The 25,650-nt window shown below is 40.1% G+C and overlaps 1 protein-coding gene across 11 annotated transcripts in view; it reads right to left on the bottom strand.

Moving 5' to 3' along the window:
• Positions 1-25,650, bottom strand: part of EPS8 (epidermal growth factor receptor pathway substrate 8) — a 182,208-nt gene that overhangs the window by 92,440 nt on the left and 64,118 nt on the right. For 7 of the 11 annotated variants that reach the window (XM_036296983.1, XM_036296976.1, XM_036296978.1 and 4 more), the window contains exon 2: positions 11,584-11,673. The gene's annotated coding sequence lies outside the window, so the exon portion shown is untranslated. Of the gene's footprint in view, positions 1-11,583; positions 11,674-15,712; positions 15,997-16,305; positions 16,405-25,017; positions 25,161-25,650 lie in introns of those variants that run through there. The other 4 variants (XM_036296979.1, XM_036296973.1, XM_036296980.1 and 1 more) reach the window with 4 other exon arrangements.

The following is a 25,650-nucleotide window of genomic DNA, read 5'->3' as shown; positions in this document are numbered from 1 at the left end:
TGGTTGCAGGCACATCCCCAGGAGGGGGTGTGCAAGAGCCAGCTGATTGATGTTTCTGTCTCATCAGTGTTTCTAACTCTCTATCTCTCTCCCTTCCTCTCTGTAAAAAAATCAATAAAATATATTAAAAAAAGAATAAGTTTATTTTAATATTTCTACATAGCCCCCAAATTTAATTGCAGCTCTTTATTAAATAAACTGGGTATAATTCAGCTAGCTTAACTGCTGTCCCCATTTTAAGGCACCTGATTTTATAAAGTCAATGCACTAAGAAAACTAACCTACTACCTCGATTGCTAATAGTAGTGATAGGAGGAAAGATAAGTAGTGATAGAAAGCAAGCAGTAGCAGCTCACATTTCGATAACACTATGTGCCAGGTGCTATTCTAAGTGCTTTACATTTATTTATTTTCTTTTAATTGTCACAACAGCCTTATGACATAGGAATCATTATCCTCACTTTACAGATGAGTTAAGCTAGGTACAGAGTTTAATAACATGCCCAATGTCAAAGAGCTAATAAATAGTAGATATGGAATGAAATCCAACCACTTTGCCACAGAGGAAAATAATAGTTATAAAGTTGGGTTTTTTTTACCCCAACTCACAAGGTCACATAGCATCTAAAGGATTTCTTTCTTTTGTTATAAATGTATTATACATGAAAGCACATACATTTGTATAGAAGAGAACTAACAGTCTAGCTTTTACTTATAGACAAGAAAGGAAAGACATTGGATTTTGGAAGTTTATGAAGTAAAGGCAGGCGATAACCAGATTATTAGAAATAATATCAAGATAAAGGCAAAGGTAGTACCAGAATCAAGACAATGGACCCTAGCGCTTCAAAAGGATCTCGAAATTCTAAAAGGGAGTGGCATCGCCTTGATTTTTGTTCAGCCGAGTCCACGTCTATTACAGAATACTTACCTATGGGAACATTTTTCCAATTGTGTAATGGCAATCAAGAAAACCAGAGCTGACTCTTACACCCAACTGTGAAGCAACAGGCTTTTAAACACAAGGGGACATAAGAATTATTATGAAAGAAATATATCAAAAAGTAAAAAACAGACTGAAACTGTAGGGATTTTCCACTTTACCTCTATGAAACAGAATAATACATAGTAGACACTTTTCCTCCAACTTCTGTGGGAAATACATTCTCTCAAAAACTTCAACAAATCAACTTAAAAACATGCACTGCTTTTGCTAACAAAACATTGTTTAGTTTTACTGAGTGTGAGGGGGAAAGATTTCAGTTTTCCTCAATCTACTAAGCTGTCAGCATAGCTTAAACTCAGCAACCTCTTTTAATAGCTTCACTATATTACATGTCAAGAGAGAAACATGGTTGTTCCTTATAATACATATTTTCTTATATTTGGTCTCACACCTTAAAGTAGTTTTTAAAGTCCATACATTTTGTGTTATGTAAGCAGTAAAAATCCATGAATGAAGAGTATCAGGATGTTAAGTGATCTTTTGGCCTTCTGATGAGCTAAAATCAAATCATTTCAGAAGTTTTTATACATAAAATTTGAATCAATCTAATACTACTCCCTTCTAAAACTTAATTTTTTTATTATTCTTTTATCTAAATCCTATCAAAGTAACCTACTGCCCTCAAGATCACATCAAATTCCATTGCACAGCATGGTGTTCCTGTGATCTGGCCCTTCATACGCTGACAGCTGCTTCTTTCACCATTTCTTCCTTCTTGCCGCTTCCCCTGCTCCCTCCAGACCCACCATCCGCACCCCTCCCAAGCTCACTATGCATGAGCCATACTGAAGTACTTTTCAGACTCTTGCCTTAAAGAGACATCGTCTGTCTGGAATATCCTTCCACCCACGAACCTCTGCCACCTTCACCTGGCCAGTTCCTAATCCAACTTTAGATCTCCGAGCTGGGAGGCCTGATTGCTCTACAGCAGGACAGATGCCTCTCTCACATGTTCCCATTAACACTTCAGTCTAACATTAAGATGCACGTGTCATGCTGCAGGAACTTCCTATTTCCTTGTTTACACACAGGATTTTACATTTCTTGAGAGCAGGGCTAAATAATTTTAGTGAATACCAAGTGCTAAGCATAGGTCCTAGCATGAAGTAAGTTCTCAATAAATACTTATTCAATGAATAAAAAAGTATGCCCTTAAATATTTTTTACTTGAGCAAATTAAGATGTTTATTTCAAATCTTCTTATTAAGAAAAGACAAAATGAAACAATGTTCTAAAAGCAAGAAAACTTAGGATGAAATATGTTAACTAGTTAAAGAGTTAAAAACGGAAAATACTTAGCATCACTAACTTCTCACAAGAGCCACTTAGGGAAAAGAGAATGTCAACCCTACCCCCCAAAAGTCTCTCCAAGTCACTCCCATTCACACTGTAAAACAGACATCTCCTTTCTCCTGCCTTCCATCTTGACTTCTCTTATTACCAGCTATCTTCCATATTTTCCCCAAATGGAGTGGGAAATGAAATCCTCTTCTAATCCTATCTTCTCACCTCTCCAGTTGTGCCCGACACTCTCTGATGGTGACCAGCAGTTCTACCAGCACCCACCCACTTTCCGTGAGTGTTGAGAAAACATCATTCCTTGGACGTCCTAGATGTCAACTTGACTTAGGTTTGTCGTGAATTTAGAAAGAACACTCCATGCTGAAGTCAATACTATTCCTCGCTTTGCCAGCACTATTTCTAACTCTGTGCCTTGGACATGTCACTTAAACTAGTAGGTCCCCCATTAGTACTGGTTAGCCTGGAAACCAGGGTCTCTCCAAGAGGTCTTTGCAGCTGTGAAGTCCTGGTGCATTCGCTCAGTGACATCAGTGACAAAGGCCAGCATATCAGCTCAGTGACCTGCTTCCTGTCAGATACATTTACCCATACAGGCCACCTGACGGAACAGAACACAGCAGAAAAGTACCCTATCTTGTCATTTGTGGGGAGGGAGAGATACTGAAGTCCCTTTGATGACTGGAAGTTACCCTCATAAACTCCAAACCTGCCTACAAATAAAGCATGTGATGACATGAGGAGTTTCATACTTTTCTTTTTTTACAATTTAGCTGCTAAGAATCCCTGGGACTAGCACGTGGCAGCACACAGTAGTTCACTCCAGGTATTTAGCTGGGAAGAAAAGATCGATTTCCCTGCTCTCCCAGGAACTGAAGCGATTTCATTCTGAGATGCTAAAGCAAAAATTTTTCCAGGAAACAAGTGTTTGAATTTTATGTGACATGAGACTCAGTGTTTACAGGAGTGGCGCTTGATCTGAACTGCCACTGTTGTCACTTCAAAGAAGGCCAATTTCGCCAAGAGCCACATGGCTGCTTCCCTGCTGTGAGGGAAATAGGATGAAAGAAAGTGGCATGCTCTGGTAATGGCTGTAGGTGCCAAGGCAAAAAACCAGACTCCAACCACTTAAATCCTTAAGATTTAAAAAAAAAGAAAAATGACCAGCTATCAGTCTACTAATATAAGTGGACAAAGGATTCACAGCACGGGTCACCACTACCCACAAATTATCCCCAAACATATCTATTGACCTTGAGAACCTTACAGAGGCTCAATGACAATAATGTGCTCTTACAAAAAGGACAGTCCTACTTGCTGCTCCCTAAGAGCAGGGGTGAGCAAACTTGCCCATAAGGCAATTTCCTAACACCCAAAGACAACTTCCTGAGCCCTAAAAAAGTCAATATTTCTGCCAAGAAGGAAAATGCTTTGTGGATGTTTTGTTTTGTTTTGTTTTTTTCAGAGCTACTGGAAACAATAAAAACTTACTGAGTATACCCCAATGCTTTCATTGTGTAACTGTTTCACAGTAAAAGGAACATGTTGTGAAGATAGGCAGCCTTGAACATAAGTCCTGACTCTACCATCTCCCTGTGACTTTAGACAGATCATATCCTCTCTAAGGCCCTATTTACTCACCTGTAAAAATGAGAAGGTTGTTAGCTGGATTATAAGCAAAATCACACATAGATCAGTTAAGATGTACTGCCTGCACCTCTATCTATCAGTTCCTTTTTGACTGACCTGCAGGCCTCTGCTCTTACCCTAAACATCCGTCGTACTAGCAGTTTTATACGTTACATCTATCAATTCCTCAATTTCCACCCTGTTTTTAAAGTCCTCCCTGACCAACTCAACATTAACAACTTCTAGTCCTTTGGCAATTATTTATTGTGTTTCGTGTTTTTTAGTGTGGCTATGAAGAGCCACTCTGATTTAGTCCTTTGTATCTCTAACACAGCTCCAGGACTTGGCAAACTAACACAGTGTTTTGCAAAATAAATCCTGTACTAAAGTTACGCTATAGTTTTACATGTGTGTGCTAAAGAAAGTCCATAGAATTTTAGTGACCAAAGTGGAACATTATCATCAATATAAATGTCCTCTAAAATGGACACAAATGACCCCACCGACACAAATGACTCTTATCTGAAGCAAAACTTGCGAAATAGAAACTTATTCAGAGGTACAAAATTGAATTAAATATTTTAAAAATTAACTTAGCAGAATTTCTACAGTTCCAATTAGATTAAAAAAAAAACCCAGTAATAATTGAGTTGAAGTACCAATTTAAGTATTGCTGTTGGTGTGGTCATGTATCAGTTATGATTTTAACATCTGATCTGAAAAGCAGAACTTTGGTGAAAGTACGCCTATTTATATCAAGGAGGCTCAGAACTGACTCAGAGGAAAACGTATTATCCTCTGACTCACTAGGACCACTTCCTGAAACACCCAGTGTTTTTCTTGGAAGGAAGTCTAACAAGTGGCATTTCTTTCAAACACTGATTAGACAAAATTGAAGTCTAAAACAAAATGGACAAAAGATACCAATTTCCCTAAGCCGACCAGGTTCCAAAGTGGAGACCATCCCATAGACCTATATTATCTGGCCATAAAAGTGAAAACTTTAAATACACTAAAAAAATAGATAATCCAAGGTATATTATAATGAATAAACCACTGAAGATTTACACATATCCCTTTTTATACCATAATCTCTTAATAATAAAGAAACAACTTTATGATTTTAATCTGCACAATTAACTAATATTTTAGGCTTTTGAAACAGTCACTTTTTTCAAGGTAATTCTTTTTTCCTCTCTGTGTGGCCAATATTTCATAATAATTTACAAAAACAGTAAATAACACTCAGTGCTTATATAGGCCAAGCATTGTTAAACATTCTTGGCCCCCATTAATTCAAATGATAATCACTATTCCTCCAAACAGCAGATTCTATTAGTATATATATTTTACAGATGAGGAAACTGTGGCGCAGACCCATCCTTCCCCACTATCACACGTGGTAAAGCCTCAAACCCAAACAGACCAATGGAAGAGCCCAGACTCTGTTTCCACAGTATGTCTGTGATTCCCCACCCCCACACTGGGATGCCTGCTAAAACTTAAACATACTTATGCACAGAGACACATGCACATGTATAATTACATATGTATGTATGTATAAACATTTCACATTTAACAAAATCTGTGCCAAAATTTATGTATGTCCTTTTCATATATTAGTTTATTAATTCTACTGTGACTATTATATCACTAGGATTTGGGTACGAGTAAAACCAAACCTTTAATATAGAAGAACAATTACTTAGATAAGCTTTGAAACATTCCACTGTCCAGATACGTTTATGTCACTTTAACTTGTTTTTTTAGTTCTAAAATATTGGAAACATCTCAAAGAATTATAAAAAACACCAAAATGATTCTGCCCTGGACACAGGCCTTAGGGGAGAAAAATAACACATAACATTTCCTTCTTCAAAATAACAAGCAATTACACTGAATCTTGCTGTTTGTTTCCTCTTGAGTAATCTAGACTGGAGGGATTTCAAACACCTGACTCTCGCAGTATTTTGCTTTCAGTAGAAAGACCATCCTTTCATGTGCCAAGTCAGCTAATAAGTGTTCAATCATATCTATAACTGATTCATAGAAACTAGTTTAAATATTAAATGACTGCATATTTCTAGTTCTTAATATTTGAAAAAGAAATTCCAGGTTAGCTAATGATGCAGACTATGCACTTTGAAATCAGCCACAGTCACTCTGACCTTCCTATTATTAAGGAGCAGTTTAACAGAAGGGCAAAGTTATCCCAGAAAGGTGAAACCCATAAAGCAGCAGCCCAAGGAAATGCAATATTTCCTAGTGGTAGCACCACTCTGGGGGTGCTGAAGATTCAGAGGGGCTCTTGAAAGCCTGCCAGTGTGATTTTAGGGCCAAAACAGTCATCCTGCTTCCTAAAAGTATATAATTTACCCAATCAACATAGTGGATAAAATTCTACCCCTGGAAATTAATTCATTCACATGAGTCAAACGGAGTAGGGCCCTCTGTTTGACTGTGTTCCACCCTCACACAACATTCTCACAGTATATGGAGGGGATAAAATAAGACAATATACATCAAAAATTACTTTAAAAATATAAAATGATTTGGAATAGGTATGTTCCTTTACAAAAAGATCATAATGAAAGAGCTTATGAAAAGGCTCAAATAATTTTTGTAAATTCCTCTGCATTTTTCACTTCTTAATTGAGCTGCTAAGCAGGCCGGGGCTGAAGGACTCTCCCCCCCTCCCCCACCACCCCGCCCCAAGTGCACGAATTTCATGCACTGGGCCTCTAGTATATTCAATAAGATGGCTTCTAAGGTCAAACTTTTAAAGTCATAAGAGAAGAATAGACTTAGATCTTGCTTTTATAATTAATTAATCCATTATTAAAGTTTCCAGCAAATATCTATAGGAATTACAAAAGAGTGTTAACAAAAGTTAAGACTTTTAAAAATTTTAAAGGCATAACAATGTCTGTAATTTTCATTTAAAAAGTTATTAACTTGATGTCTTCTGAAAAATAAATTGTTAACTGCAATAGTTAAAATATCCTCTGTTCCTGGTAAGAAGCCAAGTGACATTGATAATATCTAACTCAGTAATTTTAACCTAAAAAAGAAACCTTTAAAATAAATAAGACTTTTCTGCATGCACTTCCCAACACACCCTCAGAAAACCTTAAATATCTGCTGGGGCAGGGGCTCTTTCTTCACCCCTCACTGATGAAAACAAAACAACTCTTAAACACTTAACCTCATATGCTAGCCTTGACTGTATGACTCTTTTTGTAATGGAACAGATTTATGACATCTAGTGAAAAATTCCTCAAATTTCACATTAAACTCCTAACAATCTGATAGCATTAAACTAAAATTTACTATAGTTCAAGCTTAAGTAAAGCATACACAAGTGTCATTATTAAAGTCTTCTATAATCAGCAGTACAGGTATTGTTTTTACTACTTTATTGGCTATTACTTTTTAACTCAAAGGTTAACATTCAAGAATAATCCTGAAAGGTTTTCTTTCCTTCTATCTCTAATTTCCATTTGCCTTCCTACTCTAAAGTTATCTTCTCTCTTTCCTTAATTGTTGTAAACCCCTATTTCATCTCCAATTTATGGTAAATATCTTGTGAAATAGTCCTTCCACATCTACTACAACTTTATTTCATACTAGAGGCCAAGTGGATTCGTGCACTGGTGGGGTCCCTCAGCCTGGCCTGTGCCCTCTTGCAATCAGAGACCCCTCGGGGGGAGTTTGGGTGCTGGTTTCAGCCCAATCCCTGCAAGCCAGGCCGAGGGACCCCAGGTGCACGAATCCATGCACCGGGCCTCTAGTAAGCATATAAGATCTTTGGTTAATCTCTTCCCTCTCTCCCTCCCTCCCCCCTTCTCTCAGAGACTCATCGTTCTGTTCCACATTCCCAATCCTGTGCTTTGAGCATCTGCCCCCTGGTAGTCAGTGCGTGTCATAGTGAACAGTCGAACAGTCCAATGGTCGCTTAGGCATGCATACACACACACACACACACACACACACACACACCTGGCAAATATGCAACCCTTTCCCCATTCTCTTTCTATGTTATAAATTCCTCAATGCAACCAAACTTATAAATGAAAGTATCTTAATTTAGAAGTTCAACTTTAAATATGAAGAAATAAGCCCCACAAATAGGAAGTATTTGAGTTTTTAACTTAATTAAGCCTCTAAGCCTGATTGTCATGATACTTGTCACCCAGAGAACCTGGGATCACATGTTTTAGTACCAAACACCCTCACCCTAACTGGTCATTTTTAGAAAAGTGGCTATATTCATTCTTTGTCAGATTTATTCCTGATGTTGCAATAATGCAAATTCACTTTTCCTTCTCAGAATCATATCCAGGTAAAATGCTCTCCATTCTTTTTTCCTGACTTTTCTGTGCAGACTGTCTGCAGGTCAAGCTCCATTCTGATGCCTTGACAACTGTTAAGTGGCCTATGGTAACAAGGGATTATGACCAATCTGAGTAGCTTAATATAATTAGGTAGTCTTCAGAAAGGAGAATAGTAGCTTTCACCCAGGCAATACCTGTACTCATAATCATACCAGGAATTGTCAAGCAAAATGTCCATTCATTTTCTATGAATTCAGTAAATCTTGCTGAGGGCTTTACAGTGATGCGCAAAACAAATGTAATCCTGTCCTCAGAGCTGTTAGGAGATACAATGACCTTTTTTGACATTCCCTTGAATTTGCCAAGCTCTTTCCATCCTGGAGGCCTATCACACTCTGTCTGGAATAGTTATCCTCTTTGTCTTTGCTGCCTAACTCCTGTATCTCAGCTTAAACGACCCCTCAGGGGAAGTCTTGACCTGGCCCACCAATCTATATTAGATCCCTCATTACATGTTTTCATAGCACCCTGAAATCTTCTTCATAAAACTTTACAATTAAACACATGGGCCAATATTTGCTTAATATCTGCTTTCAAAAATCCACTGCTGCCTGGCACATCTTCTACTGATGCAGACTCACTTTTCTATTTTGCACATTATAGTGAAAACATTTTAAATCTCAGATTTCTTTAAATTTTTCTTTACATTTTCTTTATAACTCTAAATACAATGTATTCAAAGATCTTCCTTCATATGTAAATGTTATAATAAAATTACAGTTCTCCAACCCATCCTATTTTTTGCTTGTAAAACTTAACTGATTGTTTATATATCTTATAATAACTAGCTAAAGTTATTACAAATGTTTACATCTGATATCTATTTAGATAATTTCAAGCCAGAATTGTGAATAGACATACCCAATTTTTACAAACAAATTTTCTCCACCATTTTCTTATCTGGGAGACTCAGGCAAACATGAGTCCCATTATTAAATGTGAAACTTTAGTCTAACTTAGCCTCTATGAGCCTAGTTCCATCCTTTGTTTTGTTTTAATAATTCCTTATTGTTGAAAGTATTACATATGTCTCCTTCCCACCCCCCTCAGGACCCCCTCCAGCCCGGCCCCGCCCCTGCCACCCTAGTTCCATCCTTTGTAAAGTAGTTACACTCTTTCAAGGTTACAAAGTACACAAAACCCCTAGCAAAATATCATAGTAAATAAGTATCAATTCCTTCCTACAAGTGTGTGTGGGGGGGGGGGGGGCGGGGGGGGGGGCAAGTGTCTGAAAATGCAGCCCTCTATTTAATATAAACCAGTTTCCATTACCTAAAAAATATGCAGTATAACTTTTTTTGCTCATGGGCTATACTGCAGGTCAGGGGCTGACAAACTTTCTATAAAGGGTCAGTTTGGGGGTGTGGGGGCCACATATGGTCCCTGTTGTTATTCTTTGTTTTCATTTTTGTTTTTAATAACCTACTAAAAATGTAAAAACCATTCATGGCCCCTAGAAAACAGTGTGCTGACCCCCTGCTTTAGGTTCAAAAACACTCATTAATCCTTAAACATTCACCATTACTTATCCTATTACCTGTATAATATTTGGCTCTTAACACTCAATTGAAGAACTATTCTCTCTACTGTTTATCAAACCTCCATTTTAACAAACACTGATTAAACATGTGTTTACATATGAGGTAACTGACTACCTAAAGAAATAGCAATATGTACTATAAAAGAACAAATAAAGCCTTTTGAAGTCTTTCCTCTCTTTTTCCTGTTGTTTTTTTTTTCCCCTGAGCCTACTACAAATCGGAATTTACCACATAATCAACTTATTACGCTCATGACCTCAAATTTCTCTTATCATATTCCTGTGTATAAATTGGTGCTAGCTTGAGTTTCTTTATGAGAATCTGATTAGGCTTCATGTGCTATAGAATTGGAGTCTCCTCCTGCTTATTCTCTAGTAAGCTCCCTACTTCCAACTGTAGCATATTCTGATAAGTTCACCTTTTTGTCCCCAACTTCCAACGCAATCATTTCTTCTCTTCTTCCTTAGTTCAGCTCACCCCCTTATTGCTAAATATCCAATTTTTCTCCCTTTTTATGTATAATCCCAATGGGATAAAACTGTGTTTTTAGTTCTGTTATAGCTCTACCTTTGACCATCTGGGTATTTCTTAGGCTGAGTACCTTTCTTTCTTTCTTCATCTATAATAGGGGTTAAAATAGCGATGCCAACCAGACACAGTTAAGTGCAGAGGAAATACACATGTGGAAGTTATTTATTTACAATCTACAAAGTACGCTGAGAGACCACGAAGGTCTATAGACGTTACACTTGATTTAAGAACAGGCTCTGCCATTTATATTTATGAGTTATCCACCCTGGGCAAGTTAACCCCTGTTAAGCCATTTATTCCTCATCTGTAAAATAAAGACAGTAATAACACCTACTTTATAGTGTTTATAAAAATTACGTGGCATAATCCATGTCCAGAACTTATCATAGTACCTACTACATAGCAAAGGCTCCAAAAATGTTAAACGTAATTATTATTACTTAAGGGTAAGATGTATTTTTACTCCAGGGGCCATAGGCCTTTTATTATTAACTTCTCCGTCTCTACTTGCATTTGAGCATTTGAGCCTATCTATGTTTCCATTGGTAAAGGTATGCCCCCCCCCCCTTTTTTTACAATACTCATTAAACAAGTTCTTTGACATTTTGCTCTGTGGTACTGGGTTCCTCCTTACAGGGACTATTTAGTGTATTTCAGCAATAAAAGAGAGGGGAGAGGGAGAGTTGAAATGAAGAAGAAAAAGAGAGTGAGAGAGAGAGAAAAAAAAAACTATCAGCTCATACTTTGTATGTTATCAATTAGTACAGTCAGTTCTGTTATAATGCAACATATGCATTCCAGAAAACCACAATGCTATGCAAATCATATCATTAAAACCTCGGGGCTTATGGGGGAAATGGTGTGACACATAAAATAAGAAAGGAACCTAATAAAGACCATAGAAGAGTTTTACATATGTTAAATCAGTGGTTCTCAACCTTCTGGCCCTTTAAATACAGTTCCTCATGTTGTGACCCAACCATAAAATTAATTTTGTTGCAACTTCATAACTGTAATGTTGCTACTGTTATGAATCGTAATGTAAATATCTGATATGCAGGATGGTCTTAGGCAACCCCTGTGAAAGGATCGTTTGACCGCAAAAGGGGTCGTGACCCACAGGTTGAGAACCGCTGTGTTAAATGGTTAAAAGAAAATAAAAAACTACAATATGGCACCTTACCTTGAAAAAGACATGAACTTTGCTTCTAGAATTGGCTGTCCAAAGGGCTGCAGCTGGTGAGTTATTGTGAAATGATGTGAGAAGAGTTACCTGAAATGGAAGGGAAAGTTATAAAATGAGATATGATGGCTATAGCTTACAGTATGCAGTGAAGTAAGGTAGCTAGAAGATATCTAAGGTGTGTGCTTGTGTATCCTACGTGGCTTGGTGAAGTTTCCTATGTTCACCTACAATCGCTCAGATAAAATCACGCATAACAAATGTAAGATTTATATTATACTCAAATTGTTCCCTAATATCAACAATATCTCATTTTCAAAGCAAGCATGATAGCAGAACTGACAGTACTATTACAAAACTACAAACTTTTGAAAAATGTTCTGACTCAAAACTGTAGTCACTGTTACAAAGCCAATGTTACTCTTCAATTACCTATTCAGCCCAAAGCTTTTACCTAGAAAAAGTCATTCTTTCCTTGTCAGTCTTAAGCCACTAAACATCATCTAAGATCACTCTTTGTTTCTTCAGCTTTCACTGTGGGCAGCAGCTCTGATTCAGAGAACCACACCATACTTGTTTAGATCTCTAGTTGATTCTCTGTTCCTAAATGTCCATTTCAACAGAGCAGTGAAAAGTCTTACGGTCAATAACTCACTATCATGTCAGTCATTCTATTTATTCAGTCACCCCGTATTTACAACGAGCATCTACTGAATACAAGGCGGCATGGGAGATACAAGATGAACCCACATCCAATAAGAGATAGAGAGTTAACTTAGTGGATCATTTAAAGTCAGAAATGTTACATAGGAGGTGTAAAACATTGTAACCATGTAAAAATAACATTAACACAAGACAGAACAGGAAGTACTTGAAGAAAACACAGAAAATACATAAGAGATTACTTTTAATGTTGGAAGAGAGGGCCAGAAGAAATTTAATGGGGGCAATTGGTAGACCTGAAGGATGATGTAAATTTTGGATATGAGGCAGAAACTCCAATTGTGGTATAGGTAAAGAGAAAGATGGGAAGTGGGAGGTGTAAAGCATAAAAACCAAGAAGCTTAAGCCATAAAATGAGCTACGTGGCTACAAATGATAAGTTACATCTCAGACCTTGAGTTTTAAATGATGAGAAATGGGAACGCCAGTGACAATTTTTATCCAGAAGAGTGCAACATCGGTTATGAATGGGCAGAAAGGAGACCAACTGGCTTTCACAAACCCAGGCTTTGAATAAATTGAGAGACTACATTCAAGTCTTTGGAAGGAGAGGGAAGAGCAGCAGGAGGGCTTTTTCCAACTACAATCCCAGGCTTTGTGTCCAAGATTGATATGCATGGGCTCCACTTAATGGATACTAACTGTGTTGCATGGTCCGGTAAATTGTATAAAACAGTGGAATAAAGAAAAATTACTTGCAAATGAGGGAAAAGTATTTTTTTTTAGAAACAATGAAGAAAAACAAAGAATGTAATACTAATAGTAATAAATAGTGTCAGATTTTTAAATATGACTGTTCAAATTGCATAATTAGTAGAGCTAAATAATATGACCCTGAATTACATAAATATCTCCCATAACGCATTCTTAATATTCAAGAAACTATAGAAATGTTCCTAAAAGCAAAGCCTTCTTGGACAAACGTTCGTGTGAGATCGACGGCAAGTTTAAGAAACACACATAGCAATTCAGCTCAGATTTTACACGAGCAAGTACAGAGAGAAAATATTTCACAGATTGCCTTAAATTTTAAAAAATATATTAAGAATTAAAACTATCACAAGTTTCTTCTAATCAAATTCCCAAATCTAGTTAATATATTCCATACACAAGATTCTGTATACAAATGCCACAACTTTGAAATAAAATAAAAGAGCGTAATTTCTTCACATAGCTGAAAAGTCCGTTTTTAAGTGCTTACATATCAAATTAAACAACTAAAAATACATACACAGCCTGCTAGTGTGGTTCAGTGGTTGAGCGTCAACCTATGAACCAGGAGATCACTGTTCAATTCCCAGTCAGGACACATGCCCAGGTTGTGGGCTCAAACCCCAAAAGGGGGCATGCAGGAGGCAGCCAATCAATGAATGATTCTCTCTCATCATTGATATTTCTATCTCTCCCTCTCCCTTCCTCTCTGAAATCAATAGAAATTTATTTTTTTTTTAAAAACCACATTCACAAACTTAACTCTAAAATAAATTTTAAAAAATACTTGTTTAATTAAATTAGAACTATCCTGTAAGATAAATAATCAAAAGCACGTGATCACCTATTTTATCATTATCACCTACATAAAATTTTTATACAATTCAACTAAATTATTACTTACAAGACTAAAGTATAATGAGCTGATTTATGTTCCCCTTAAAACTCCAAGGATGCCCTAACCGGTTTGGCTCAGTGGATAGAGCTTCAGCCTGCGGACTCAAAGGTCCCAGGTTCGATTCCGATCAAGGGCATGTACCTTAGTTGCGGGCACATCCCCAGTGGGGAGTGTGCAGGAGGCAGCTGATTGATGTTTCTCTCTCATCAATGTTTCTGACTCTCTATCCCTCTCCCTTCCTCTCTGTAAAAAATCAATAAAATATATTTAAAAAAAAAAAAAACTCCAAGGAAATTCCCCTAAGGAAATCTCATACCACCTACCTTGATGAATTAATGACACAATTTCATTGAAAAATAAACTAAAAAGGAGATTTCTCTAGATAATTTATTTCAGAATTATGTACATAAAAAATGAGTCTAAATGTCTTATCCTCTCTATAGTCATTTCCTCTTATGTGCAATTTACTTAAACTGAAGAACTGTTTCCAAAGGTAGCTGTTGAAAAACAGAAACTTTTAAAGCACTCAGGTACAATGGCCTCCTTTAGGTGAGAATAGGGTGGGCAAAGAACAAATATTTTATATACCATTCCCAGGGCACATAGGAAATTCATACTCAACTAGCATATGCCTTAAAATTTGGCCTGTAAAGCCGACCAAAGCTTTGTCACAGGGTAAAACGAAATCAGGCCATAAACATCTCAAACCACCTCACCTACTGATGCTACCAAAGCTGCATTCAGTGCCATTAAAAATTTGTGTACATTGATAATTCTCCTATGATGTAGGAAGTCTTAATAATAAACAAACACTTCAGAGGAAAATCAACATTTTCAAGACTGTATTTCAAAAAGGATCAATAAAGCCATAACCATGGCACTTGAACTCAAGAATGTATTACATTTCCCAGCACCAAAACATGGATGTAACCAGTTATTACTTTTGTTCTCTATCTAGCGATATAATATTTACTTCTAAATACTAAAACTTAGCCTTGCACCCAATTCCTAGTAACTGAGCAATAACCAAAAGGCTCTTTCTGACTTAAATTAAATTAACAAATTGATAAGAACTACAAAAATATATTAAGAATTACATATATTTGTCACTGAGGTCAAATTTTATATTTAAAACATCAAAAGTACAAAATTGGATTTTTTTAAAGAGTTGGTCTTTTAAAACTTCCATTAATTGACTATTTAAACGTTTACAAGTTCCATTAATATACAGGGTTTTAAAAAAAAAAAAAAACTTTAAATACACATATTCACATTTCAGGCCCAAGAAAATGTTTACACAGAAATTTGGCAGTGTTAAGTCTGTGGAATCAAAGCCAATAACAACCTAAGAAGCTGAACTCAGTTAATAAGCAAATTTTCATAGTACAACTAACATTGTGTAAACAACCCAAAGCAGTTAATATTTATGGGATAATCACAGTCTTTTGCATATCATATTAATTTAAAAATAACTTTCTGAAAGTCTGATATGTCTGTACTTTCCCAACTGTTAACAGCCAACAGATATCTTCTTAGCTATACTGGGGAAGAACTTATTCTCTTAAACACCCTGGCCTACGGGGAGAAAATCCTTTAAATCTCCATCTCCATAAGCAAGAAGCCAGGAGGCAGGACCTGATTTCACCAAATTCAGAATCCACTTGGAATTCCAAATGGGAATTTAAAAGATTATTAAAGAGCTTACAGAGACTGAAAGGTCTACAAATATCCTCAATAATAATTATGCCTTTGAGAGCCCTCCTTAGCAAAGAAAATATTTCACAAACTCCAACTTACCAGCCCACACAGTCCAGGCAAAACTCCGCTACGAAGTCCTCCAGGCAATACTGAGAGGGCATTTCTCTCACTTCACTCTTGGTGCCAAATGACCTTTGGCTTATCAACAGAGAGGGTGGAGCTGGATGCTTCAGTCTCAGCAATGTACCATGCTGAACAAAGTTTCTCCTTTGGTTTCTCTAGGGAGTTAACTAAGACTTCCTCTTCTTGTTAAGTAAGTAAACACAGCCACTACTGCATTTCTAACTCTTCCCTAAGGTGGCAGATTAAAGCTTTAAATGATGCAAATAATGATGGTTAACACTGCTTGAGAACTTACTACGTGCTCTAAACTAACACTATACAGATAGACACTATTATTACTCCCATTTTAAAGAGGTGGAATCTGAGTACTAGAAATTAATCAGTAAATTGTAGGAATTTTGGATATAGCAATTGGGCCAACTAGGCTAATGAAGAAGACTTTCCACTATAAACAGAAAAGATGAGAAGGAGTGTAACAAATTTTAAAAATTAAATACATAGGGTACTTGCTGTAAAGAAAATTATAGAACATGGACAAAGTGGTAAACACAAAAGCAAATACTGTCAACCTGAACAACTGTAGGTAGCAGCAGGGGACAGAAGAGGTCTTGGGCAGGTATAAAGTTGGTACCGAGGTCTTCCATAAAACCAGAGCCTTCTTCAAAGGGCTGTAATCGCAGTTAAAAATGGTGAGTGGAGCAGAACAAACCCACCCTTGTCTTAGAAAGACTTCAAGGGACCTTGTCCCTGAGAGTCTGGATGAGAGGGCAGCGGAAATGCTACATCCAGAAATTACAAGCCTACACCTGTGACACAACAGTTTTGAGGTTTGAATCTTATTTGTACGAGAATCTCCAAGCTAAGAAATTAAATAAACTGGGTCCTGGGCTAGTGATATCCTTGGACTATTTGGAATAAACAAAACAGAAAACCATTATAAATAACACTCCATAAACAAGGCCACATGGGATGTCTACAAGCTAGAAAAGTAACCCAAACAAAACAAAAACAAAAAAACAATCCCCTTGAAGATGAGTTTATAATTTAGGAATTACAAAATGTGTGAGGAAATGATTTACTGTGATTGAGCGTTAATAGATATATCAAACAAAACTTAGCACTCAACTATTTTTTAATATGAAGATGCAAAAATAAAAGCACATTAAAGAGATGGAGGAAGGAAAAAAGCCTATAAAGAATAGAAAACTTGACAAGAAGAGATAAACCAAAGAACTTATATACTTATATGCATAGCCCATGGACACACGGGCAATAAGGTGGTAAAGACCTGCGGGGTGGGGCAGGTAGGGACTGGGAGAAGGGGAGTAAAGGGGGGGAAATGGAAGACATCCATATTACTATCAACAATAAAATCTATCTATATAAAAGGCTAATATACTAAGTGTCCTTCCCACCTTCCTAATGATCACTATGATGCTCACCAGGGGACAGACGCTCAATGTAGGAGCTGCCGTGATGAGCACAGAGAAATGGCACCACGGACCTGACGCCCAGAAAGCAACACACAGCTTCCCCCAAGTGGGACATGGGCCCCACCACCACCCTGGAGCGACAGCCCACCAATCCCAGCCGAGGCTGCAGAGACCCCATGACGCAAATTGCAGCCCATAGCCAGGCCCAGCCAGGAAATGGTCCCTGTGGGTGCTGGGTAATGACCTCACGTAGCAATGCCTGGCTCCTCTCCCTAGCGACTAGCTAACCTACTTGGAGTTAATAGGAACACAAGTGGAAACATTTTACACTTTAACCAAACGTCTATGAAGTGTTTTCTGTGCCTCATCTCATTTGATCCTCACAGAAGTCCTGGAGTAGGTAGATAGGAGACTTGGTGGAATTCTATTTTCTTTTCATTAGCCGGAAAACGGAGATTTAGAAAGCTTAGAAACTTGACTCATCTGAAAAGTAAGAAATGGTGGACCTTGAAAATGACTTCAGGTTTTGTCACTGCACAGAATATAGTCAAACACTGCTGCAGTTAAATATTTTACCCTTTTTTCTCCTTGTGTGATCTACAATAATAATCTGCTTTGTGTGGATATTTACTGCTAGGTTTCTGACAACTACCTGAAAGAGAAGTTGGGGTGCTCCACTGGGCTGGAAAAAGTTTAGCTAAATCAGAAAGCAGGTCTAATTAAGCAAGTTTATCCTATATAATAAAAGGGTAATGTGCAAATAAACCGAATGGCTGAACAACCAAACAACCAATCAAAGCGTAATATGCTAATGATATGCTAAGGATGCTCAACCGCTCACTATGATGTGCACTGACCACCAGGGGGCAGTCAACTGGTCGACAAGTCGCTATTACATGCACTGACCACCAGGGGGCAGATGCTCTGACTGGTAGGTTAGCTTGCTGCTGGAGTCTGGCCTGAGCAAGATGGGCTAGACCAGCCATGGGCAAACTACGGCCCGCGGGCTGGATCCCGCCCGTTTGAAATGAATAAATCTAAAAAAAAAAAACACCATACCCTTTTATGTAATGATGTTTACTTTGAATTTATATTAGTTCACACAAACACTCCATCCATGCTTTTGTTCCGGCCCTCCGGTCCAGTTTAAGAACCCATAGTGGCCCTCGAGTCAAAAAGTTTGCCCATTCCTGGACTAGACACAACCTGGAGTCCTCCCTCAGTCCTTCTCCGGCCCGATAGTGCACCAGTGGGGTCCCTCAGCCTGGCCTGCACCCTCTAGCAATCCAGGACCCCTCGGGAGATGTCGAAGAGCTGGTTTCAGCGCAATCCTGCAGGCCACTCCCCTTAGGAGGGCGCCAAATGCAGGGCTCATGGCTGGTAACCGCTGCTGTGGCAGCACGAGCCTCTCCAGATCGATCACGGCAGGCACAGTGCAGCCGGGGTGAATAGGAGCGGCAGGTGGTGTTGGACTGTGGGTTTTGGCCGGATCCCTGCAGCCACCCAGAGGGATCACACCTGTGCACAAATTTGTGCACCAGGCCTCTAGTCCTATCTAATAAAAGAGAAACATGGTAATTGACGTATGACCGCTACCCTTCCCATTGGCTAATCAGGGCAATATGCAAATTAACTGCCAGCCAAGATGGGGGCCGGCAGCCAGGCAGCTGGAAGCTAACATGAGGCTTGCTTGCTTCAGTGATGGAGGAAACCAACGTTCCCCGCCTGCCTTGCCGGCCTCTGAGCCTGCAGTTTAAGAAACATTGTAACGAATATAGAAGCTAAACAAAACCCCAGAAACCTGCTTTCAGCGAGCCCGGGATCTCAGAGCTGGAGTTATACATTGTTTCAATTATAGAACCGAAACAAACCAGATACCTTCTTTCAGCAGTGGAGGCCTAAGAGCTGGAGCCTCAGAGCTAAAGCTGGCCCAGAATAAAAAAAAAAAAAAGAAAAAAAGGAGCAGTTGGGAGCTTCAGTCGGCCTGAAAACAGCCCTCAGCCCCTCACCCAGACTGGCCAGGCACCCCAGTGGGGACCCCCATCCTGAAGGGTGTGTGACCAGCTGCAAACAGCCATCATCCCCTCACCCAGGCTGGCCAGGCACCCCAGTGGGGACCCCCACCCTGATCCAGGACACCCTTCAGGGCAAACCAGCCAGCCTCACCCATGCACCAGGCCTCTATCCTATATAGTAAAAGGGTAATATGCCTCCCAGCACCAGGATCAACAGAGCCGCGAGGCCTCTCAGCATAGGGATCAGCGGAGCCGAGAGGCCTCCCGGCACCTGGATCAGCGTGACAGGGGCAGCGCCCAAACCCCCTGATCGCCCTGCGGCTCTGTGTGTGACAGGGGGCGGGGTCACAACCTCCCTATCCGCCCTGCTCTGTTCGTGACAGGGGAAGGCGCCCCAACCACCTGATCGGCCCTGCTCTGTGGGTGATAGAGGGCGGCGCCCCAACCCCCTGATCTGCCCTGCCCTGAGTGTGACAGGGGGCGGTGCCCCAACCCCCGACCCCAACGGGCCCTGCTCAGTGGGTGACGGGGTAAAGCCATAACCTCCCCATCGGCCCTGCCCTGAGTGTGAGAGTGGCGGCGCCCCAACCACCTGATCGGCCCTGCTCTGTGGGTGATAGAGGGCGATGCCCCCCCCCCCCCCGGGCCCTGCTCTGTGTGTGATGGGGTAGAGCCATAACCTCCCCATCGGCCCTGCCCTGAGTGTGAGAGTGGCAGCGCCCCAACCCCCTGATCGGCCCTGCTCTGTGGGTGATAGAGGGCGGTGCCCCAACCCCCTGATCTGCCCTGCCCTGAGTGTGACAGGGGGCGGTGCCCCAACTCCCCTATCGGCCCTACTCTGTGAGTGACAGGGGGGAGCTCCTCAACCCTCTGATCAGCCCTGCTCTGTGCATGACAGGGGGGAGCTCCCCAACCCCCTGATTGGCCCTGCTCTGTGCATGACAGGGTACGGAGCCCCAACCCCCCTGATGGGCCCTGCTCTGTGCGTGACAGGGGGTGGCGCCGCAACCTCACCATCGACCCTGCCTTGAGTATGACAGGGGGCGGTGCCCCAACCGCCCAATCGGCCCTACCCTGAGCATGATTGAGGGTGGCATCGCAACCTCCCAATCCGCCCTGCTCTGTGCATGACAGGGGGCGGCGCCCCAATTCCCCAATCGGCCCTGCTCTGAGCCCGACCAGGGGCTGCACCTAGGGATTGGGCCTGCCCTCTGCCACCCAGGTGCAGGCCTAAGCCAGCAGGGCATTATCTCCCGAAGGGTCCCAGACTGCGAGAGGGCACAGGCCAGGCTGAGGGACCCCCCCCTTTCCCCCCCCGAGTGCACAAGTTTTTGTGCACTGGGCCTCTAGTTCTATATCTATAAAAGGCTAAGTGGACTTGCCCATGCGTGATACATATAAAGCTCTCGCTGGCGCTAATCGCACACATGTGTTTCCATCTGTCATTGTCGATAGTGAATTTGGTTGACACTTTTATTATAGAGAAAGGGCAAATAGTGATATTAAAATATTTCTTCTAATTAATTTCCTTTCAATGTGCATGAATTCGTGCACCGGGCCACGTGTGTGTGTGTGTGTGTGTGTGTGTGTGTGTGTGTGTGTGTGTGTGTGTGTATAGAGAGAGAGAGAGAAAGAGAGAGAGAAAGACTAGAAAACTGAATAAATAGATAGGTTTTAAAAAACCAAACAGGATTTATATAATTACAGATATGCACACTGCTCTGAAATGACCACCCAGAGTTTTCATCAGGTTTCTGTAACTTAAAAAGGGAACAGTGTCACTGTAGATAGAAATTTAAAATCTTTTTAGGAGAACAATAATTAATGCCAGAACTCAGTTATCTGTCAGAAGCTACTCCACACCAACTTTTCTCTGCCATCTTTCAAGCTCCTGACCAGTATGTCCTCCAACTCCCCATCCGGGAAATTCTGACCCATCCCCCAGGCCATTCTGAACCATTTCCAGCACTCTTGCAAAAAGGTGGAGTGGAAACAATGTTGTACCATAAGATACCATTTTCAGGACTGAAAGGTTTATTCACCAGTTGCTACAGTGCTACCAGCATACAGCCCTCAGCCATCAGCTTTCTTGAGAATGTCCTTGGCTAAAGAGTCTGCTCACAAAAGCTCATGCGCCTTTCTCAGGGCAGCCCACATCCAAAGATGGGTTTGATACCATTGTAATTAACCTAGTTATTAATAACAAGAAAGGAGCAAAGGAAAGGCCAGATATTATAGGCATGTCATTGGGGCAGCTTCACCAGGAACTACAGCTTTACACTTCCCAGGAAGCCACAGTCTGTTCTCAGCAAATCACTGAGGGAAGGGACTGGACAGGGAGAATAGACACATGCCCACTAAAGTTGGGGTGATGTTGGGAAGGTGCTTGCTGTCAGTCACACCTGGGAACAGGTCATTGGCCAGAATTGGCATGCCACTGCAAGGGGGGAAAATTTGGGGTACTTAATTCCCTGAACAAAGAAATTCACTCTCTTGTGCTCTTGTGTTTTGGGGACCCTTGGGACTGTGGTTGCTTGGGGCGTGCTTCCCTGCATTCACCCACATGGCCCATGGCCATATGGACCCTCACACACAATGGACTAATGGAATGTAACTGGCCTGATGCTGAACTGGACCCGGCTGCAACATGGAAAAGAAACTCTGGACACTGGCTTTTTTTTAGCTTTACTGAAACCCCAGCTGCACTTCTATGACTGGATGGGACTTTGGAAACCCAGGGATGTAATTCCATGCAAATAAAAATCACTCATCCTCCCATGCTAGTCTCAGAAAATTATTTTTCTTGAGATATCATAACAACCCCACCCCCAGCACTTGGAAGAGGATACCCCAATTTCGCCAATAACAGACTGACATGGGGAATGTAAAGACTTGGATCCTCTCCTCAGCTAGAGACAATGGTGAAGAGCCAGTCCCGCTTCAGAGCTCCCCAAGGGGTCAGATCCCCACTGAGACTGCATGGCAGCCTAACTTCCTCTCTGCCCATTCTGGTTTCTTCCTTCCCTTCTTTCCACAGGGGTTGCTCCTAAGAGAACCTCCCAACATACTTCCTGCACACTAATTTCCACCTCAGGGTCTGTATCCCAGGCTGCCTACAACAGAAGGACATCAGGAAAAAAGGGCAGGATGTGGGAGAGCATTATCAAGGGAGTGAGAAGAGAAAAATAATAAAGTTTTGGAACCAATGTAGAGAACAATATAAAGTACTAATACAAGGGAAAGCCTTTTTCAAAATGAAAAATATAATCACAAAATTCCAACCCGACATTTCAATGTATCATTGAACTGAAAGGACTATTAAAGTGTATCCCAACTCCAACCCCTGTCATTTTGAAGATAATATCTCTTAGGACAATGGGTCTGCTAACTGTCAGAAATGTTACTGTTTAGAAATAGACCCATTTATTCTTCTAAGACGTCATTTTCCTAATAAGTTAACAAGTATATTTAATACCCTACTGTTAAAATAACAGAATTCTGATACACTTTTTGGCTCTGAATCAATGGTAAAGATGTTAATGATCCTATATAATAAAAGCCCAGTGACAGAATGGCAGAATGACCAGAACGACCAGTCAACCAGTTGCTGTGATGTGCACTGACCACCAGGGGGCAGACACTCAACACAGGAGCTGCCCCCTGGTGGTCAGTGCACTCCCATGGTGGGAGCACCACTCAGCTAACAGGGATAAGCAGCACTCCCACAGCGGGAGCAGCTGCTCAGAGGGCAGACCCATGGCCGCTCAGCTGACTGGGATGAGCGGTGCTCCCACAACTAGGCGATCCCTACAGGCCATGCCCCCCCCCACCAGTGCACAAATCCCGTGCACCAGACCTCTAGTCTATATATATAAAAGCCTAATATGCAAACTGTCCCTGTGGGAGTTCGACTGGGAGACCAGGAGTTTGAATGCTCGCTATTACGTGTGCTGACCACCAGGGGGCGGAACGAAGGAAGGCCCCAGCCGGCAGCTGGCAGCGAGGGAATGGAGGCCCTGGCTGGCAGCCGAAAGGCCCTGATCGGCCAAGTCTAGGGACCCTACCCAGGCCTCTAGTAGTTTCATAAAAGGCTAATCTGGTACATGCTGATATATGACTAATCATTATGCAGAATACTCACAAAAAGCTGCAATGACTAACACCTTAATCATTCATATGCATGCTCAGGACACCAGTGACATGGCACAATCTAAGCAATGCTCATGGGGTGTTTATTCCCTCACCTTTCTAAGACAGGGTAATTAACAGAACTAACCATACGCGTTATATGTTTGTAACATTATAGATTTGATTGCCACACATTTTTCCATTAATCACTGAAGGAAGTTACAAACAGCACACATGCACACACACTCACATCTCTATGAGTAACCTTGCTCTACATTCCACACTTTGTAACCACAAATATGCTGGCAGATAGGACAGGCTGTAGCTAAACCTATCAACTAAGATCAATGGACCCAAAATGACATGAAGTCATTCACATAAATCGTTAGGACAGCCAAGAATAATGGATCAGCAATGTCACAATCCATTCATCTTGGAAATATAGCAGAACTTGACTCTCAGTTCCTGTACACTTCAAACTCAGTTCCTCATTTATATATCGTTCCTTCCTCTCCTAAGATTCACTATCTGCTTTCTCTTCTCTAAACCAACCCTTCTTATCTTTCTAACTTTAAAACCTTTTTTAAAAAATAGGAATAAGAAATTAATGAGCTACTAACAAGACAAAATCCAAACGAGGTTTCTAGAAGAAACTCTGAACTACATATGACCAAATCTCAATTACATATAAGCTAAGCTAGCTAAATTTGTTTGGGTAGAATGACCAACCAAATGTTTTAACAACTTATCTGGAGAAGGAATAGGAGATGCAATATTAATTCCTACTTTGGGAGAATCATGTCTAACTACTAATATATTATAGGTATACAAAAGGGCAAACATGTATGGTATGTGAATGAGAGGAAGAACTAATTGGTTAATATAAAAAAAGATTAAGTGAGTCACTTTGGGTTTGAGCTATTGTTTGGTCATAGAAACTGGATTAAAGACAGAAAACAAAAAATATACAAATGGGCACTGCTTGGGGTGAATAAATAAAAACATCAGGGCCAACATTATTCATTCTTCCCACAGAGTGGGAGAGTGAGATCATAATTAAATCTTCATGTCCACAACTGGCTTGAGTCTTTTATAAGTTAGGGAAATACTAATTTCACAAAGATGAACTGCAAAATGGTGTAACAGGGTATAAAAGTGAACAAAATGGTAATGTAATTTTGCCTTAAATTGACAACGTTTAGGCCTATACTAACAGAAACACCAAACAAATACATTTGATTATAGATTTTAAATATCATTTTCAACCTAGGAATCACTGTATTGTTACAATATATCACAATCTTATTTGGCAATGTCAATCAAAAAGTCAAAAAAAAAACTGAAGAAAATGGTAGCAGAAAGAGAAAAGAGTGATTTCTCATTTCTATTCATGTAAAGTGTAAAGACCTTAGCACTAGGAAGCCCAAGGCTTGTTTTACGCACCAAGTCTGCCACTTAATAGCTCTGTAACCTTGAGCAAGTAACCTAACCTCCCTCAGCCTCCATTTCCTCACCTGTAAAATGAGATCAATAAGACAAATTTATAAATAAAAAGATCTCATTCAGATCTAATACTCTAGAAGACTTTCCAAATTCAAATTTAAAAAGAGAAAAACTACTTAATTAGATTTTGGCTAAAACACAGTAAATGTCAGTTTTACTCTTTTCAACATACAATGATAAATTTCCAGAAAAGTTAACTTACCAAACAGACAACCTAATGATAAATGAGGAGAAATGATTCGTTGCTAGGAGGACATCTGTAAATTCACCTCACAAATTATCAAACAACACTTTGACAGAACCTCCAATTTCTGCTGAAATTTTCCCATTTAAATACAGACTCTGCTGAAACACAATAGATACAAAGAATTTCTTAGAGACATTGAAAATGGAAGCTTTTGGCATATACTACCAACATTTCCCATCGTTAAGATTTCGCCTTTCACCTAACTCAAGATAGTGCTAGCACACGGCATAACTGGTTTGCTGAATGCATACCAAAAGAACTGACAAGATGTTCTTTATAAAACAGCATTTTTTGAACATAACATCATCTCCAAAAGCTGTGTTATCCATAGAAAGGTTAAGCTCCTTAAAAAAAAAAAAAAAAAAAAAAAAAAAAGGACTGGACTATTTTCGCTTATTAAAATCATGGGGACTTCTAGGCTCTTAGTGCCATTTGGAAAGAAAACGGCATTTCACATAAGAGTACCAAAGCTTCCCAGGGCATTTTTACCTTAACGCTGTAATACATTCAGGAAATATCACATTAGACAGATAATGAGGCTTAACCTCCCTAAATATAATCACGCGCTGTGGCACTAGGGAGGGAGGG

This window comes from Myotis myotis, unplaced genomic scaffold (genome assembly GCF_014108235.1).
Source record: "Myotis myotis isolate mMyoMyo1 unplaced genomic scaffold, mMyoMyo1.p scaffold_m19_p_3, whole genome shotgun sequence".
NCBI classification, from domain to species: Eukaryota; Metazoa; Chordata; class Mammalia; order Chiroptera; family Vespertilionidae; genus Myotis; species Myotis myotis.
The sequence above is the reverse complement of the archived record's forward strand: the minus strand, read 5'-3'. Positions and strand labels throughout refer to the sequence as shown.